This window comes from Acinonyx jubatus, chromosome B3, assembly GCF_027475565.1.
Source record: "Acinonyx jubatus isolate Ajub_Pintada_27869175 chromosome B3, VMU_Ajub_asm_v1.0, whole genome shotgun sequence".
NCBI classification, from domain to species: Eukaryota; Metazoa; Chordata; class Mammalia; order Carnivora; family Felidae; genus Acinonyx; species Acinonyx jubatus.
This window is the reverse complement of record NC_069386.1, coordinates 111215582-111234145: the sequence shown is the minus strand read 5'-3', so window position 1 is coordinate 111234145 and position 18564 is coordinate 111215582. Positions and strand designations below refer to the sequence as shown.

At 45.6% G+C, this 18564-nt stretch overlaps 1 protein-coding gene across 7 annotated transcripts in view; it reads right to left on the bottom strand.

Annotated features, from left to right (window-relative positions):
• PLEKHH1 (pleckstrin homology, MyTH4 and FERM domain containing H1) overlaps positions 1 to 5298 on the bottom strand; it is a 53012-nt gene extending 47714 nt beyond the window's left edge. For 2 of the 7 annotated variants that reach the window (XM_053224599.1, XM_027065994.2), the window contains exon 1: positions 5042 to 5298. The gene's annotated coding sequence lies outside the window, so the exon portion shown is untranslated. Of the gene's footprint in view, positions 1 to 4690; positions 4840 to 5041 lie in introns of those variants that run through there. The other 5 variants (XM_027065991.2, XM_027065992.2, XM_027065996.2 and 2 more) reach the window with 5 other exon arrangements.
• Between the last annotated feature and the right edge of the window lie 13266 nt (positions 5299 to 18564).

Sequence of the window (18564 nt, the reverse complement as noted above, 5' to 3'; positions counted from 1 at the left end):
AGCTGAAAAGACAAAACAACCTTGTGGGGCCTCCAGAGAAGGCCAGAGGCTTCATGTTTGATTTGCTTTGTCCTTTAAGGGGGTGGGGGGGGGGGTGGCTTTTCCTCGTATAAATAAAAAAAGTGGTAGATCTGAACATAGGACCTGAGTGTCTTGCAACCTAGCTTGGGGCTAAGCATTAGCAGTAAAAACACACAAGTAAAACCTAGGGAGAGGAGAAACTTAATTCTTTTGTGGCACCCTCTTATTGACTGTCAAACTACAGCTCAGATTCCAAGAGGACAGTGGAAAACCAATCATCAAAATCTCCAGGAGCTTGGAAATAAAACATATCATTGGCCTCTGCCTGGTCCTGATATCTGAAATTATCTCTAGACTGCAGGGAGTGCTTTCCCAATCAAGCATCTTATGACATCACACTTTCGAATAGATCAAGTGCTCTGCTTAAACCTCTCCCTGCCCTGGGCACGCTAATGTCAGGGGCGGGGTGGGGGGTGGGGGTGGTGCGGAAAGAGTTGCGCTGGGCTTGTCTTAGCATGTGAGGAGAGCTACGGGGTTTCGAAAGGGAACTGGAGCAAGGTGCCTGCTGCCAAGCGCGTGGCCCAGAGGCTCTTCCGACAGAAGCAGGTGGTTGCCGCGGCAGCTAGAAAACATGAGGCAAAACATAAAAGCAAAATACCAGTACAGTGAACTTCACCTGCTTGGTCACCTTGTACATGTACCTCCCATAAAGACTTGCAAAGATGAGCAGAAATTAACTTAAAGAACAGTTTTTAACTTTCCAAAGCACTGTATAGGAGTTATTTCTCTCCTTATCCTCTCAATATCCCTGAGATGTAGGACAAGTGATACTATTCACAATGAACAGATAGATGAGAAAACCCAGTGCATCCATGCCTTGAGACATAGAGCTAAGCAGTGTCAAAGCTGGGCCAAGAATGATCTCCCAGCATACAGAACATCCTCTTTCCGTGAAGATGCTTCAGTAGTGGTGGTGGAGTCTCATGCTACCCGGCTAGCCTAACACAGATAGAACATTAATGGCAAAATAGGTGGGGAAATGAGAGAAGGGACAAAACCCAGCTCAACTGTTCCCTTTGTTTTTTAGTCTGGAAAGCTTCAAATATACATACACAAGAAGTAGGGAGAACAGTACAATAAATCCCCATGCACCCTCCCCCGAGCTACAATGGTTGACTTACGGCCACTCTTGTGAAATCCACTTCTCTTGATTCCTATTAGTGCCCAGCAGGCTACACTGCCCAGCAAGTGACCACACAGCCTTGACTCCTGCTTTGGAACTCCCTAAGTCCTCCAGCATCCTGGGCTGACACAGCCACAAGGCTGGAGCAGCATGCCTCAGAGGCAGGGGCTGCATGCAGGATGGGTGATGAAAAGGGGGCACAGGGAGTCCTTAGGTGACCTCAGACTTTGAGCCTGTATCAGAGAAAACACAGACTTGACCTGGGATGGCTCTGGAAGGTTTAGGGATTTGACCAGAAATTGACAAAATGCTGAGATTAAATTTAATTCAACCAACTTTTGTGAAGTGATTTCTACGTGCAAGGTTGGGGACATAAAGATGAATTAAAGATCCCATGGCTTGTAGGGCTCAGGTCTACAGTCTGAATATCCTGGAACTTCCCTACAAAGAGGACCAGTCAATACAAGAACCTAAAGGAAAGAGGGCAGAGGCCACTGCAGGAGGCTTCAGAAGGTAACAGGAACTCTGTTCTGGGTACAATTCCCACTGGGCTCTCCTGTGTCACCTCACTATGGTTCACTCTGAATGTGAGCACCTTTTGTGATTTCCACTTGCTAGTGGTAGGCTACCATCATCTTCTACAAGTGCTAGACTAGACTGACTACCTGCCCAACTATGGGAAAGGAAGAGCTTTGTGCCCCTTTTCTGGGGACGGAGCTGGGGGAGGGTGAGTGCATACAGGGGCATAGCTCCCTCTGACCGCACCATGTCATCTGATCAAGCCGACAATTTGTGTTTTACTCTTGGGTGCTGAGGCAGCACATTTCACAATGTTGGAAGAGACAGGAAAAGGTGAGCATGTTCCAGCCTTCGGGGATCTAAATACCAGAAAGGACTAGGACAATCACGAATAGCATCCTTTGAGAACAAAACCAGTAAAGGGAAACAGCAGAGTGTAGTACTTCCGATCCCCTCTCCTGGTGCCAAACAAGCCTGGGTTTGAGTACTGGCTCAGGCACTAATTAATCATGTGATCTTAAACCATTTGCCTAACTCTCTGAGCCTCAGCTCCATTTTGAAATTGAGAGCAGTAATATTTGAAAAGGAGGGAAATAATATTAGGTTGAATCATGGAATTATCAACATTTAACCATTTTTTGACCTTCAAAAAATGGCAATTTCATAGGCACACTAGGTCATATTTTTTTGAGAATTAAAGGAGATATCACGAAAGCCTGGCACACAGCACTCCATATTGATAGCTACTATCAACAAAGAAAAGGCAAACCAACAGTGCCTCGGCGTACTAGGAGATGTGGCTCATACATGTGCTCACTACCAGATCTACCTCAGAGAGGTGAGGGGATTTTTAAAGATTATTTTACCACTTTTTTTTTTTAAGTTTATGTATTTATCTTGAGAGAGATAGAGCATGAGTGGGGGTGAGGGAGGAACAGTGAAAGTGAGACAAAGAGAGAGAGAGAGAGAGAGAGAGAGAGAGAGAGAATGAATCTCAAACAGGCTCCACACTCAGCACGGAGCCTGAGTCAGGGCTCAATCCCATGACCATGAGATCACGACTTGAGCCGAAATCAAGAGTTGGGTGCTTAACTGACTAAGCCACCCAGGTGCCCCTTTATCTCTTTATTTTTGAGTACTGAACAAAAGTGTATATGGTACAAAGTAAGGCTTCTTCCCACCTTGTCCCTCAGCCACAGTGTTATGGGGTTTTGTGTCTTCCAGAAATATCCAGTGTAGACACAAGCATTCTTATACATGTTGCATACACATACACAAACACAAATGGTAGCACACTCTACACGCTGTCCTTAACCTATAACTTAGAGATCTTCCTGTATCAACATATATACCTGCTCTGTCTTCCCTCCATTCTCTTTAACAGCTTTATTGTTTTCTACTGTGTAGCTATTACATAAGAGTCCCTTATTTTTTTTATCAAGCTTTTTATAACTTTAAAAAATTATTTACTTATTTTGAGAGAGAGAACATGCACGAGAGCAGGGGAAGGGCAGAGAGAGAGAGAGAGGGAGAGAGAGAATCCCAACAGGCTCCACACCGTGAGTGTGGGGTTCGATCTCATGAACTGTGAGTTCATAACCTGAGCTGAAGTCAAGAGTTAGACGCTTAACTGACTGAGCCACCCAGGTGCCCCAAGAGTCCCTTACTAACACACATTTGGGTTGTTTGAAAACTTTTGCTAAAATAAACAATGCTGCAACAAATATATGTCATTTCATATACATAAGAGTATATCTGAAGGATAAAATCCCAGAAATGGAATTGTAGCGTTAAGTGAGAACACGTTTTTAAATGGCCAAATTGTCCAGATTGCCTTTTCAGAGACTATTCTAATTCATACTCCAGCCAGCAATAAGTGCCTGTTTTCCCACAGAGGAGGTCAGTTTCGAATTCATTTTTGACAGAAGGGAGAGACGGCTCAACTGGGCTATCCAGAGAAGACTCAGCTGGGCTATCCAGAGAATGCCGGATGGTGGCTCAGCAGCCAGCCTGCTGTGAACTCACCCAGATCAGGACTGAGAAAATCCTCGCACCTTAACCTCAGCATGTACAGCATCTATACAACACTCTTCAAACCAAAAGGGGCACAGAGTTCCCCACATGGAAACACAGCCTCACAGAGAGAAGGGAATAGTAAAGAGGAGTGCACAATGGGGGAGCAGAGTAGGAGGTACATGTTTCTTCCCGGGAGCTGGTGACTTCTGAGGAGGGCAGAAGGGGCCCCACATTTTCTCAACTCAGTTGTTAGTCTCAATGAGTCTGAGACCACAGGGGGTAGGTACCCTGTCATAACCCAGCTCTGAGCAGGCCTCCAAAGCAGTCTATGAGAGGGAAGGTAGCTGATAATGGATTACACCCCACCTTAGGAATTTAGGAGGCTTGGGTTTGAGTTTTGCCTTTTCCACTTTTTAGCTATATAACCTTGGGCAGATCACAATTTTTCTGAGACTGTTTCCTTCTTTATAAAATGGGGATAACAGTATGCAGAAACACTAGGTAACTGATGTTAGTTAAGTGACGTTACCACATGTAGAGTCTGGAACACAGAAGACAGTCCAAAAAGCCTGAGGAAAGAATCCACGACTTTTCCATTGAAATTGTTATTAAAATGATCTTTCAAGTGGAAACTGTGCCAGGAACTAAGGTTCTGTCCAAAAGAGTTTATGAGATGGACTCACAGTAAAAGCTTACGGAGATGTCCTGGCAGGGAGGAAACCCACACGGGGCGGATTCTACTTCCAGGTGAGGGTCTTCACTGCCTCTGCTACCCCCATTAAGGCTTCCTGGTCGCTGGTGATAAAGTCACTACGGCTCCTAGGACACAAAGCTACTGCTGTCACTCGGTGCCCAACTTGTTTTCTTTTCTGCTTGGCTGACCTGCCTCTAGGAGTCTAGCCGGACCAACAGAATCCCTAAGAGAACTACCGAGAAACCAGAGGAGATTACCTGAGACGAGGCGGGGAGGAGGGCGGGAGGCGGAGAGCGAGAGGGCAAGAGAGCGCTCGGCAACGCAGTGGGACGCCTGCAAGTGCGCCCGAGGGCCCTTCCCGGGGGCAACCGGCTCGAGCCGGTCCCAAACTCCCGCTCCTCCCGGGAAAGGCGACTCCTCGCCGCTTGGTGCGAGTCCCCCGAGTCCGACCACGGCTGCCAGCGCCCTCAGCGCCAGGCGGGGAGGCACCTGCTCTGGAATCGCCCTCCGGCAGGAGGGAGCCCTTCCTCTCCGCTCCGCCAAACACCTCCCCGCCAGCGCACACCGCCAAGCCCGTCCCTGCCTGCGAGGCGCGCGCGGCCGCTCACCTCCCGCCAGCTCGCGGACGCTCCCGCCGCCCACCCGGCACACGGGCGCCCTCCGCGCGCGTCCACCGCTGACCTTGCGTCCTTCTAGCCCGAGTCCGCGGCGACCGCCGGGTCTCCGCTCCGCGGCAGCAGGGGTCGCGGTGGGCGGGGCGGGGGCCGGGCGGGGTGCCCGCGGGCTGGCCGCACAAAGCCAAGCCCGGCCTCGCGGCGCCCCATTCAGAGCCGCGCCGCGCCCCCTCCTCCCGGGCCGCTCCTTAAAGGCCGAGCGCCGGCGCGGCTCCTCGGGCGGCTCGCGGAGAGGCACAGGAAATGACCTCAGCAGGCTCCAGCCTCCCACCTCTCCGCGCCGCCCGGCTCGTCCCTGGGGCGGCGGGGTCTCCCGGCCCCCCTCCGAGCTCTCCGCGGGGACCGCACCAGCCGTGGAGGGCGGCCGGGAGGCCCGGGAGCTGCTCAGCGCCCGGCCAGCTTGGGACCTTCGCAGGATGGGGCGCAAGACCAGACCTCACCCCCCAAAGGAGGTTCCAGCATTTGCTGGCAATCTGTGAACACTGTAACGCCCGGATATTTAGAGCAGAAGTCCTTATTTCCAACAGGCTGTCCCACTGCCAGACCCAGGTTATGATTTGTAATTTGGGAAAAAAGAAAGTCACCGTGGCCCCGAGTGTACTTTGCTTGCTTATGTACGTTTGTCTATGCATTATTTATGTTAAAGGAGCAGGCCGAGGAGCCAGAAAGGCAAACCGGACGCTGCCTGCTGGGCAGCTAGAGCAGTCTTCATACCCTCGTTCTACAAGGGCTTGCAGTCCCTTAGCGCACCGGTACAGTCCTACACTCAGAGTGGATTGGCACACTCGACTTTTTTGGTTAGGCGGGTTTGGGGTAAAGAAGATGAATATGGAGACTATATAGGAGGAAAGGAGCCACGTTTCAAACGGCTTTCTTGGCCAGTCCTGCAGGCTCTCTGTGCAGGCCTGAACCGAAGCAATCACCACCAGGACCCACTTCTGCAAAGGGGCTTGGAAAACTCACTCCGGGCCTTGACGAAGGATCCTCTGGCTCCACCCCAAGTTTGAATTTGAATCTCTGGAGGTGAGGCTGTCAGATTACCCTGCTAACAACTTCCCCAGGCAATTCTCCTGCACAACTTTGAGAGCCCAGATACTATAGAAAGCTGGTCCCAGTAGTAGTAGTTTAGGAGGCCAAGGGCAAAAGTTCAACTGGGCCAATGGGACTCCAGGGCTGAACTTGCAAATGGATTCATAGCTCCTGGGGATTGAGATAGGTCAACCCCAGACTGTGGGACACTGGCCTCTGCTATCCCTTCAACACTCAGGAAGATGCCTAAGGAAGCTCAAAAGCAAGTCTTCTGGAGTTTGTTAAGGATGATTCATTCATTCACCTTCATGAACATTAGATTTCAAATAATATAAAAGGGCTAACAATGAAAAATGTCTACCTCCCACCCTGCCCTGTCCCCCAGATCACTCCTCCCCAAACACAGAATTTCCTTTCAAGATATTTTATCTATAAAGCATTCATAAATACATATGCATTCATATGCTTGTATATATATACAGTTGATCCTTGAACAGCATTGATACGAACTGCACAGGTCCACTTATACATGGATCTTATTCAATAAATATATTGTAAATGTTTTTTGGAAATTTGCAACAATTTCAAAAAACTTGCAGATGAGCCACATGCCTAGAAATACCAAAAAAAAAAAAAATAGTATTATTGGAAGAATATGGTATTTAATACATATAATGTACAAACTATGTGTTAATCAACTGTTTTTGTTATCGGTAAGGTTTCCAGTCAACAGTGGGCTACTAATTAAGTTTTTGGGGAGTCAAAAGTTATACTCAGATTTTCTTTTTAGTTTTTTAAGTTTATTCATTTATTTTGAGAGGAAGAGAAAGAGAATGTGTGTGAGCGAGCAGGGGAGGGGCAGAGAGAGAGGGAGAGACAGAATCCTAAGCAGGCTCTGCAGAGTCAGCACAGAGCCCTGTGGGGGGCTTGAACTCATGAACTGTGAGATCATGATCTGAGCTGAAACCGAGAGTCGGACGGACACTCAACCAACTGAGCCAGCCAGTATAGGCAACCCTATAGTCAGATTTTTTACTGCATAGAGGTTGGTGCTCCTAATCCTGGCATTGTTCAAGGGTCAACTATATATATGTTCATATATATGTATTCATATCCCCTTTCAACACTAAGAAAACATCCCTTGCTTTTTTTCCCTCTTGACATTACCATTTCTTGACTCTTGTTGACTCATCAGCACACTTAGAGATGCTTTATTTTTTAGGGGTCCCCTAGTGTTCCTAATGATGGATATTTAGGATGTTTCCAATCTTTGGAAATGCTTTGCTACAGTGAATATCTATGTGCATACTTCTTGGTCCACATTTATGACTATCTTTATGATTTAATATTTAGAAGTGGAATTGCTGGCTCTACACACAAATATGAATTTTAAATTTCATTAGATGCAACCAAATCACCCTCAAAGGAGGCTGCACCACCAACCTATACTTCTTTCAGTGTGTTTTGAGTGCCCCTTTGTTCCCTCCCACCATACCAGTCAAGTGATTTATCACGAACTACAAAGCTTTTAAAAAGGGAGGATTAAATGAGTTCATATGCATGGATGATTTTAAAACACTGCTAGCACACAGGAAGGTTCAAGAAAGTGTTAGCCTTTGGTCTCCCAACCACACTCCTCCCTGTGACCTCTTCTTTCCTTTGGGCTCTGTTTCAATACCAGCTCTGTAAACTTGAGCAAGTTCCTTAGCCTCTCTGGGACTCGGTTTCCTTTTCTCTAATATGCATGATCTCTCTCTCTGGAGTTGGTTTGAGGATTAAATCAGATAATAGAGTTACATACATTTTGGAATACAATCATTGTTCAATAAGTGATAGCTATCCTTCCCTCAAACTTTCCCCCAGCTTTTATTTTGAAAATTTCAAACTGACAGAAGTTGCAAAATATAGTGCATCAAACATCCATATACTTTTTGCCATGTTTACTTTCTGTCTTTACACATATATAATATATATTATAATATATTACATTATATATTGGTGCTATTTAAGTTATATATTATATATATTATATATTTCATATTTCTAATATATTATATATTGCATATATTATAATATATGATTTTTCCCCAAACCATTTGAGAGTTGTGCACATCATGACCTTTTACCCCTGAATATTTCAACATGTACCTTCCCAAGAACAAGGATGTTCTCCTCCTAATATTATCACACTTAGGAAACTTATTAATACAATACTATCATCTACCATACAGACCATATTAAAATTTCCCCAATTGTCCCAACAATGTCCTTTATAGCTGAGTTTTATAGCTCTTCTATTTATTATTATTAGTCCCTACCTAATACCAGAATGAATGGATGCCTAGAGAATAATTTCATCCCCTCCTCTGTCCCAGGGAGAGGGTGACTCCCACAATTCTAGAGCCTAGTATTCCTTAGCGGCTTCAGGTAATCAATAACCACGCTAGCAGGGAAAGTCACAGGCAGGGCAGAGTTTCCCATCTAATGCTAGGGATTGTCCCACCAGCCGTCTTGGCTGATGTCACCTCCTCTGCCTGGCTCCAGCCGCCCGATGCTGGCAGCCCAGGAAGATTCTGTCCACCTCCCCTCCAAACCCTGGCTGGGCTTCTGGTGTCTCCTCCACGTCCCCCATTGGCCTCCAATCAGCAGAGGCAGCTGTGAAAGCTTCAGTGAGGGAAACCTGGCTCCTCTGTCACCCTCAACCGCAGCCCTCCCCATGCCACCCCATTCCTAGATGAATTTCTATGAACCTCCAGGCTGGCCTACCCCTAACTTAACCCTGGAATTAAGGGTTGAGATGTCAAGACACTATCTTTTCCCCACAATCGTTCTTTTTTTTTAATGTTTATTTTTGAGGGGGGAGGGGGGATAGGCAGAGAGAGAGAGAGGGAGACAGAGAATCTGAAGCCAACTCTTCCCTGAGAATGGAGAGCTGAGAGCTGAGAGCCCGATGTGGGGCTGGAACTCACGAACTATGAGATCATGACTTGAGCCAAAGTCGGTCGCTTAACCAACTGAGCCACCCAGGCGCCCCAACAATCTTTCTGTCTTAAGTCACCTTTTACTTAGCCTTCCATGGATCTGAGACTAACAGTCAAACTGGCCACTGATCACATCCAGACAGTAACATCAGCTGATGCTGATATTCTTCTCTCCCCCCCTCCTTCCCATTCATTTGTTCATTCATTCATGATAACTGACTTTTAGGTTGTTCCAGGTACTCTATTAGATGCCCAACTATTAACTTGGATAAACCATTTCCTTGCTTCCTGCCTCAGTACGTCCTGTTGTAAACTGGGGAGGAAAAGGCAGGATTATGAGAGAATCATTACAGCAGAGGGGAATTTGCAAAACTGAAGTAAGGAAAAGCCATCTTGGGCACCATATTTGGTGTTGTAGTGGGAAGTAGAGGAGAACAGGAAGCCTGGTGGGAGCCTGCCTGAAAGTCTCCAAGGCCCCAGATCCCTCTACGGGTCCATGCAGAAGCGGCACTCATGACACTTAAAGCTCATTCCTGTTTGATATTAGTTTGTTATTATAATGGCCTGACAGCAGACAGAGGAAGAAAGCCATCGTGTGCCCTGAGTGGAAGGCTCAGTTGGGCCATTGAAGCTGAGGATCTCCTTTTACTTTTCTGAGAAGAGGATGAGGCCTTGGTGGCCACTCACTGTGAACATGTCTGAACCAATTTGGTCCTCTGGCAATTGACAGGATCCTATACTCACGGCCCCTGGAGATGAGAGGTGACTGGAGACCATTCATCTCCTCTTCTATAACCTCTTACAGGTGGGATAGTAAAAATGGCCAAAATTCTGTCAATTATACAGACATCAGCAAGCAGGCACAAAAATTTCTACAACTTGCTTCAAGGGAGTCAGGGAGTTGGCCTGGTCTGGTTTTTACACATTATTCATGTGAGGGCCCATATCCTCTTTCTGGCTAACTCCTTACTTTGGAAACCTCTAGCATACCTCAAGCACATTCAGCCTACTGGTGTAGGCTTTGATGCCATTTGAAGTGCTTATGTAATCACCCTCTAGACTACAGATTCCTGATTAGAATACTTTCGATGCTAACTAACCACTCCAGGGGTTAGAGGAGATCGGTGTATATACAGACACACCATGTGGTTTGACATCATCAGTTTAAGTCCCATCTTTACCACATCTGTGCTGATGTAACCTTGCGGCAGGTGCTTAATTCCTCATTGGTAAAGTGGTATAACATCTCTTGCCCCATAGGGTTGTTGGAAGGGTTAAATGAGATAGTATTGTGTCTGGCATGTAGCAAATTCTGTATAGAAGGTAGCTTTTGTTATTCATTCTTTGAACAAATATTTGCTAGAGGTATAATGTTTATGAGATACTCTCCCAGGTTGCTAATATGTACTGTACTAGGTCAAGAGGTGGTGATATCTCAAGGAGTTCTCTTTGTTGCAAGATTGCAATAGATAAGAAACATGGTTTGAGAGAAGGAATAACTCTAGGAGAACTAGCAAAATGTTTGACAATTCATCTTCCCATGTCCTGGGCTTTCTAGAGATCCCACTTCTCAACACCACTTGTTTTCTCTGAGTGGGGATCTGGACTCCAAAGAAGCCCTACCTGCTTCACTGAAATTCTCCCAAATCAACCACCCTGTCTTCTGCCTTCAGGGCCTTGTTCTCGGTTGTTTTTGGTAGGAGACTAAAGGGGAAAAGGGAGGGAGAGGAGAAGGGGGAGGGACCTCAGAGTCCCAGGATCCCGGGGGCTGGTCCTTGTCCAACCTTCTACCTCAGGAGCCAGGGGCAGAGGTTGGCAGCTCTTGGGTTACAAAGAAGTCAGGAGGTGATCCTACTGCTGAATCTCTGGGAGCAGCTAGAGCAACCAGGGGCTGGGTCAGAAAGGCTCAGGGTCATTGTCCAATTCAGGTAGGAGAGCAGTGATCAGACATGCAGAGAGATGCAGGATAGGAAGGAAATGAGAGTCCAGAGGCAGAATTCTGTATTCTGTGTGTGTGTGTGTGTGTGTGTGTGTGTGTGTGTGTATGTTGGATGGTGGGAGTGTCCTAACTTTGGGCATGGACTCTTCTTTCATTTATTCATTCAGTTACTCAAGAACAAATATTTACGGAGTAGTTACCATTTTTCAGGCACTGTGTGAGTAAACAAAGTGTGGCAAATGTGACCAATGAACTCAGGGCACAGACTTCAAAACCAGACATGCCTGTCATTGAATCCTGGGTCTTCCCAGTGGGGAGCATGGCAAATGATCTATCCAGTCCAGCTGTGGGCTCCAGAGCCAGACACAGCCAGACAGAGCCAGGCAGACAGCAGGGAAGAAAGAGGTTCTTCATTTGTAAACAGGAATCAGTATTCTTTCCTTAGAGGGTAGTTGGAAAGATGGAGATAGGGTCTGCCCCAGTATCTGGCATATGCACCCAGTAAGTGTTACTGAATGGAGGTATAAAGGACTAGCAAGATGCCCAAAGAGTAGGGACTTGGAAGCTCACAAAGAGCAATGGGTGGAAGGAAGGCCTGGTCAAGAAGGACTCCAATGAGAAGGAAGGCAGCGATTCCCCACCTGACCTTATATCAAAAAGCCCTGGGGCCACTGATTAAAAACATGGAATGAAGCCCTGAGCATTGAGATCAGCAAGCTCAGGGGTCTGTATTTTCATGATCCTTAGACCAATAGGGTGCCTGGAATTGACTGGTTTGTCATACACCATGTTCCAACACTCCAGTGATCTTCTCAGACAGCAACAAAAGCCCCAGAGGGGAAGGCAGGGTAGAACTGATGTCATGACAACACATATCAATGCAAAAGGATCTGTCCAGCACAGCTGTGAGCTCACCAAGTGAGAGAGAGCCAGGCAGAGAGGGACTCAGTAGGATGAGGGTGGAGAGGGAAAAGAGGAGGTGGCAGGGAGGGGGAAAGGGAAGCTGAGTTGGGAGCTGATAGAGCTCAGGGAATGAGAACTGGGTAAATCTAGTCATCTATGTGGGATTCTAGATCATTTTAGAACTTACAACATTAAGGTTTTAAACCAACCGTCTTATTTCTCCATGGGGGTTGAAGGGGATGGGCAGGGACCTTCAAGTAAGTGGCATTTCTCCAGAAGTCTAAGGAGCCCATGTGGGAAGAGACTCTGGGGTTCTAAGAAGCCGGGGGAACTCAGGCCAGTCAGGGAGCCTGTTGTAGCACCTTGGCCCCTTTTCTGCAGTATGTGTGTGGCAACTCTAGACATTTGAGTTCTCAAGGTGACATTGTGTTGGCTCTGGGGGATTCTACTTCCAGAGTTCAAATTCCAGCTCTGGCACTTAACTGAATACTGGCATATAGTAAGTACTCAGCAGATGCTGGCCATTATTATTATCCCTTCAGCTGATGACAGACCATGGGAGAGGTGTGGTGAGCTAGGGTTCTGCTTTCATCCATTCAGTACATGCGTGGTGAGTGTCCACTGTGGACCAGGAAGTAGGGGAGGGAGAGCATGGTGGAACAGGTGACTCAGTCTGGGCAAACTGGACTGTGGAGGGCCTCTTTGTGCCCCTTGACCTCCCCTCTGCTGACTGGCTGCTTCACTTGACTGGAAGAGGCTTGCAGTGTAGGGTGGAGAGCTATCTATGGCTGGGAGTTGGAGTCCTCTGCTTCAGAGACACATGCATTTCCCTGCAGGGCACCTTCCAGGCAGAGCGGTTGCTATAAGAGCATGCCAATAAGTGCCCCAGAATTCACAGAGATGGCAGGATGCAAAATACCTGAACAGAATGAGAAGACCTAACCATTTCAGCTCTTCCTCCCTCCTTCCCCCAAAGATTTAGTGTGAAACCAATTGGTGTGTTATCTGCTTTGATCAATCAAGCCTTCATCTGTGGTGCTCATGATCATTGTGCTCAGGCTCAGGGATTTTACGAGTGTCAGGTCTCATATCCTATTGGAAACCTTCTTTGCCAGCTCCTCTTTATGAAAGGGGGTTAGTCCAGATGACATAACCTGTCTTCCCTCACAAAGTTCCCAATGTGACCCCCCCACTAGCCAGGACAGGGAGGCTATCTCTCAGCGCCATCTAGTGGTCAGGATGGCTTGTTTTCTTAAACAACCCTGAGCACCAGCATTCCTACTCCCAGCCATGCCGATGGCCAGATCTGTTCCCTTCCAGTCTGACCAGTGCATGCTTTGGCCACCCTGAAAGGTGGTGGTTAATGGGGCTTTAACTTCCTTTTTTTAAAATGTTTTAATTTATTTTTGAGAGAGCTCAAGTGGGGTTGGGGCAGAGAGAGAGATGGAGACAGAGGATCTGAAGCAGGCTCTGCACCAACAGCAGTGAACGGGTCATGGGGCTTGAACTCACCAACCAGGAGATCATGACCTAAGCCGAATGCTCAACCGAATGAGCCACCCAGGTGCCCCATTATGGGGCTTTAACTTCTGTCTAAAGTGGAGACTTTAAACCTTAAACTCTGAATACTTTGTTCCTGTTCAATTTTGCATAGTTTCAGGGAAGGGGATTAGAAAACTTAGTGGTACTAAAAGATGAAGGTAAAGGAGAGAAAGATGGAAGGAACATTCTCCCATTCCCAGCTCTGAACACTTGGCTTCAGCAGTGCATAGACCATCAGCTTGGCACTTGTTCCAGGTATCTCTCACCTAGAGCCACAAGAGCAGGGGACAGGAAGAGTGTCTTCTGCAAAGGTCCAAGCTGCAGGTTAAGGATCATCTTTGCTCCACCACAGATAAAGTGATGAGACAGGGAGCTGGGACCAGACTGCTTAACTCAGAGTACCAAGGGAATGCACATACTGGGATATTTGCTCATGGAAAAGTGAGTTTTGGAGATTCCATAGAAGTGACAGGACAGTGCCCCTTTCCAAAAAGCAGTTTCCACTTTTCCAGGTTCTGAATTTCCTGGTCCAGGTCTAGAAGACAGAATGCTAGTCCTTTCCCTATTGCAGTGTGGGCCCTACCCAAAGGAATCAGATAGAGCTGACAGGCTTCAGACACATGAAGGGAGGTCGGTGATGGAGCAGAACATACAGATTCCTAGGATTAGAAGCAACAGGCATTGCTCTAGGGGTGACACATGACTGTTGCTCCTTCCAAATACTACATGTTGCTCCACTGGCTACTGGGGGAAACTCTCAGATGGCTTTGGAATGGTCTGATCCTGACAGCAGGAATTTTCCTACAGGGTATAGGGGATTGTTCTTGTGTGGACTCAGGATCTCTCAGGGGTAGGAGAGTGGGGTAGGAAGCACTCTTGGGAATAGCATGGTTCTTTGGGAAGCAAATTTTAGTGTTGAAATAAATCCATTGGAATATTCAGAATAAGAAAATTTCCTAAGTATCCTTGCTGTTCAAGCCAGTGGAAGATAATATACATATATAGTAATGCACATAAGATTAGAAGCTATTTATAAGGTAAAGATCACTAAAATTTTTCTAGAACCTTTTCCTCAACTCCAAATCTCTGCTTTCCCTGACATAGTTTTATGATTCTTGTGTCCTTTCTTGAGCTATACCACTCAAAACTTCTTACAATTTGTGTTAGGAGAAGGATGCTTAGAAGGACTGTATTGTTCCTCATATTTATAGCAACAATAATAACAGAATAAAGAGGGAGAGGAGCCAAGATGGCGGAACAGCATGGAAGTTTTTTTGTGTGTCTCACGTCCATGAAATATAGCCAGACCAACACTACCTACACACCTAGAAACCATCCTACACACCTAGAAAACTGATCTGAGGATTAACACAACAATTTGCACAACCTGAACCACAGAATTCAGCAGGTACATGGCACAGAGAGGTGAACTGGGGGAGAAAGAAGCTGCGGAGGGCAGGGAGCTGCTTTTGCATGGGGAGAGAGGATGAAGATGGGGGGGAGAAAAGCACCCCCTCCCAAAAGCAGCTGGAGACAAAGTAGAAAAGTGGAAACAGCCACAGGGACTGAACTAAAAAGGGAGAAAGGAGAAAGGAGAGGGTTTAAATTCCATTAAGACCATAAACGGAGGGGGTGGGGGAGCGCAAAGTCTGCAACTCCACAACTCAATACCTGGTAGTGCTCTGGTGGGAAGGGTGAATCCCCAGGAGCAGAGTGGAGTCTGTGGTTCTTCAGGCCACACGGGGATAGGCAGTTCCCCTGCTGGGAGGACACCTGGTAGAGGCTATGTGGGTCCCCCAAAGGCAGAGCCCCAGTGGACTCGGGAGAACAACCACATTCCCTGGTTCTGGAAAAAGGTCATTAAGGGTGAAGCCTGGTGCCATATGTGTGTTGTGATTTTCCATAATCCCTGAAATGCTGCTGCTACACTATCTGGCGAACTTTTTCTGGTGTGGCTGGCACCCAACCACAGTCTCTGGGCATCGGCAGCAGCACGGTCCTGCAAATGTTCCTGGGTGCGCCAGCACCTGGCCATTGCTTGGTGAGACCCTCCTGCAGAGGGGCAGAACAGGTCAAAGCTGCAGTCCCTCAGAACTAAGGGGTTGGGAAAAACAGCCACATCTAAGACAAAACTCAGGAGGAAAGTGCTGCCTGGGGTTTGGTCACAGACTGTGTAAAAGCGGGGAGTGGACGGAGGCTGAGGACAAAGGATGGGTGCGTGATTGCTGATCAGGGAGAACAGAATTCCGATACTAGAGACTGAGTTGCAGGGTGACACCATTTTCACCGCTCCCGCGCATGTGCCTATGCGCCTACAAGCGCCACAACAATCCACCCCAGCAAGCTAAGCAGTGCCATCTAGAGCGGAGCTGTTACACTAAGCCCTGCCCAACTGGGCCAACCTTGCTCTTCAGGAACACAAGTCTCTCCACCTGCTTAGTTTATGGACTATAAAGCGCTTCATAGTTTGACTTCTAGGGGAAAACAAAGTAATTACAGTTGTATTTCAGTCTGTTCGCCAGTCCATCTATTCAATTTTCTTTCTTTTTTTTCCTCTTTTTTGTTTATTTTCTTTTTCTTGACTACAGAAAGAGAAAAAATGCATTTTTATTTTTAATTTTTATTAAAAATATTTTTCTTTATTTTTTCTACTATATTTTCTACCTTTGTGTAAATTTTTTCAAATTCTGTTTTACTTCTATCATTTCATTTTAGTCTACTTCAGTGTATTCATTTTTTCAAATTTTCAAATGATTTCTTTTTTTGCTTTATTTTTTCTTTTCCCGTTTTTCTCTAATCTATCAAGCCCCTTTCAACACTCAGACCAAAGCACACCTAGGATCTAGCATCATTTATTCAATTTTGTGTGTGTCTGTTTGCTTTTAATTTTTTAATTTTAATATTTTTTAATTTTAATTTTTTTAATTAAAAAATTTTTTTACCTCATTAATTCCTTTTATCCCTTCAAATTGATGAAACGAAGAAATTGACCCCAAAAGAAAGAGCAGAAAGAAACGACAGCCAGGGACTTAACCAACACAGATACAAGCAAGATGTCAGAACCAGAATTTAGAATCACAATAATAAGAATACTAGCTGGAGTCGAAAATAGATTAGAATCTCATTCTATGGAGATAAAAGAAGTAAAAGCTAGTCAGGATGAAATAAAAAATGTTATAACTGAGCTGCAATCTCAAATGGGTGCCACGGTGGCAAGGATGGATGAGGCAGAACACAGAATCAGCGATATAGAGGACAAACTTATGGAGAATAATGAAGCAGAAAAAAAGAGGGAGATTAAGGCAAAAGAGCACAATTTAAGAATCAGAGAAATCAGTGACTCATTAAAAAGGAACAATATCAGAATCATAGAGGTCCCAGAAGAGGAAGAGAGAGAAATAGGGGTAGAAGAGTTATGTGAGCAAATCATAGCAGAAAACTTTCCTAATCTGAGGAAAGACACAGACATCAAAATCCAGGAAGCACAGAGGACTCCCAATAGAGTGAACAAAAACCGGCCATCAACAAGGCATATCATACACAAATTCACAAAATACTCAGGCAAGGAGAGAATCATGAAAGCAGCAAGGGAAAAAAAGTCCTTAACCTACAAGGGAAGACAGATCAGGTTTGCAGCAGACCTATCCACAGAAACTTGGCAGGCCAGAAAGGAGTGGCAGGATATATTCAATGTGCTGAATCAGAAAAATATGCAGCCAAGAATTCTTTATCCAGCAAGTCTGTCATTCAAAATAGAAGGAGAGATTAAAAGTTTCCCAGACAAACAAAAATTAAAGGAGTTTGTGACCACTAAACCAGCCCTGCAAGAAATTTTAAGGGGGACTCTCTGAGGGGAGAAAAGATGAAAACAACAACAACAACAACTAATAAATAAAGACCAAAGGAAACAAAGACTAGAAAGGACCAGAGAACACCACCAGAAACTCCAACTCTACAAGCAACATGATGGCAATAAATTCATATCCTTCAGTACTCACTCTAAATGTCAATGAACCCAATGCTCCAATAAAAAGACATAGGGTATCAGAATGGATAATAAAACAAGATCCATCTATATGCTGTTTACAAGAGACCCACTTTAGACCTAAAGACACCTTCAGATTGAAAGTAAGGGGATGGAGAACCATCTATCATGCTAATGGTCAACAAAAGAAAGCCAGAGTAGCCATACTTATATCAGACAATCTAGACTTTAAAATAAAGACTGTATCAAGAGATGAGGAAGGGCATTATATCATAAGGGGTCTATCCACCAAGAAGACCTAACAATTGTAAACATTTGTGCACCAAATGTGGAAGCACCCAAATATATAAATCATTTAATCACAAACATAAACTCATTGATAGTAATACCATAATAGTAGGGAACTTCAACTCCCCACTCACAGCAATGGACAGATCATCTAATCAAAAAATCAACAAGGAAACAATGGTTTTGAATGACACACTGGACCAGATGGACTTAACAGATATATTCAGAACATTTCATCCTAAAGCAGCAGAATATACATTCTTCTCCAGTGCGCATGGAACATTCCCCAGAATAGACCACATACCGGGACACAAATCAGCCCTCAACAAGTACAAAAAGATTGAGATCATACCGTGCATGTTTTCAGACCACAACGCTATAAAACTCAAAATCAACCACAAGAAAAAATTTGGAAAGGTAACAAATACTTGGAGACTAAAGAACATCCTACTAAAGAATGAATGGGCTAACCAAGAAGTTGAGGAGGAAATTAAAAAGTTCATGGAAGCCAATAAAAATGATAACACCACAACCCAAAACCTCTGGGACACAGCAAAGGCAGTCATAAGAGGAAACTATATAGCAATCCAGGCCTTTCTAAAGAAGGAAGAAAGATCTCAGATACACAACCTAACCTTACGCCTTAAAGAACTGGAAAAAGAACAGCAAATACAACCCAAAACCAGCAGAAGACAGGAAACAATAAAGATTAGAGCAGAAATTAATGCTATCGAAACTAAAAAACAGTGGAACAGATCAATGAAACCAGAAGCTGGTTCTTTGAAAGAAT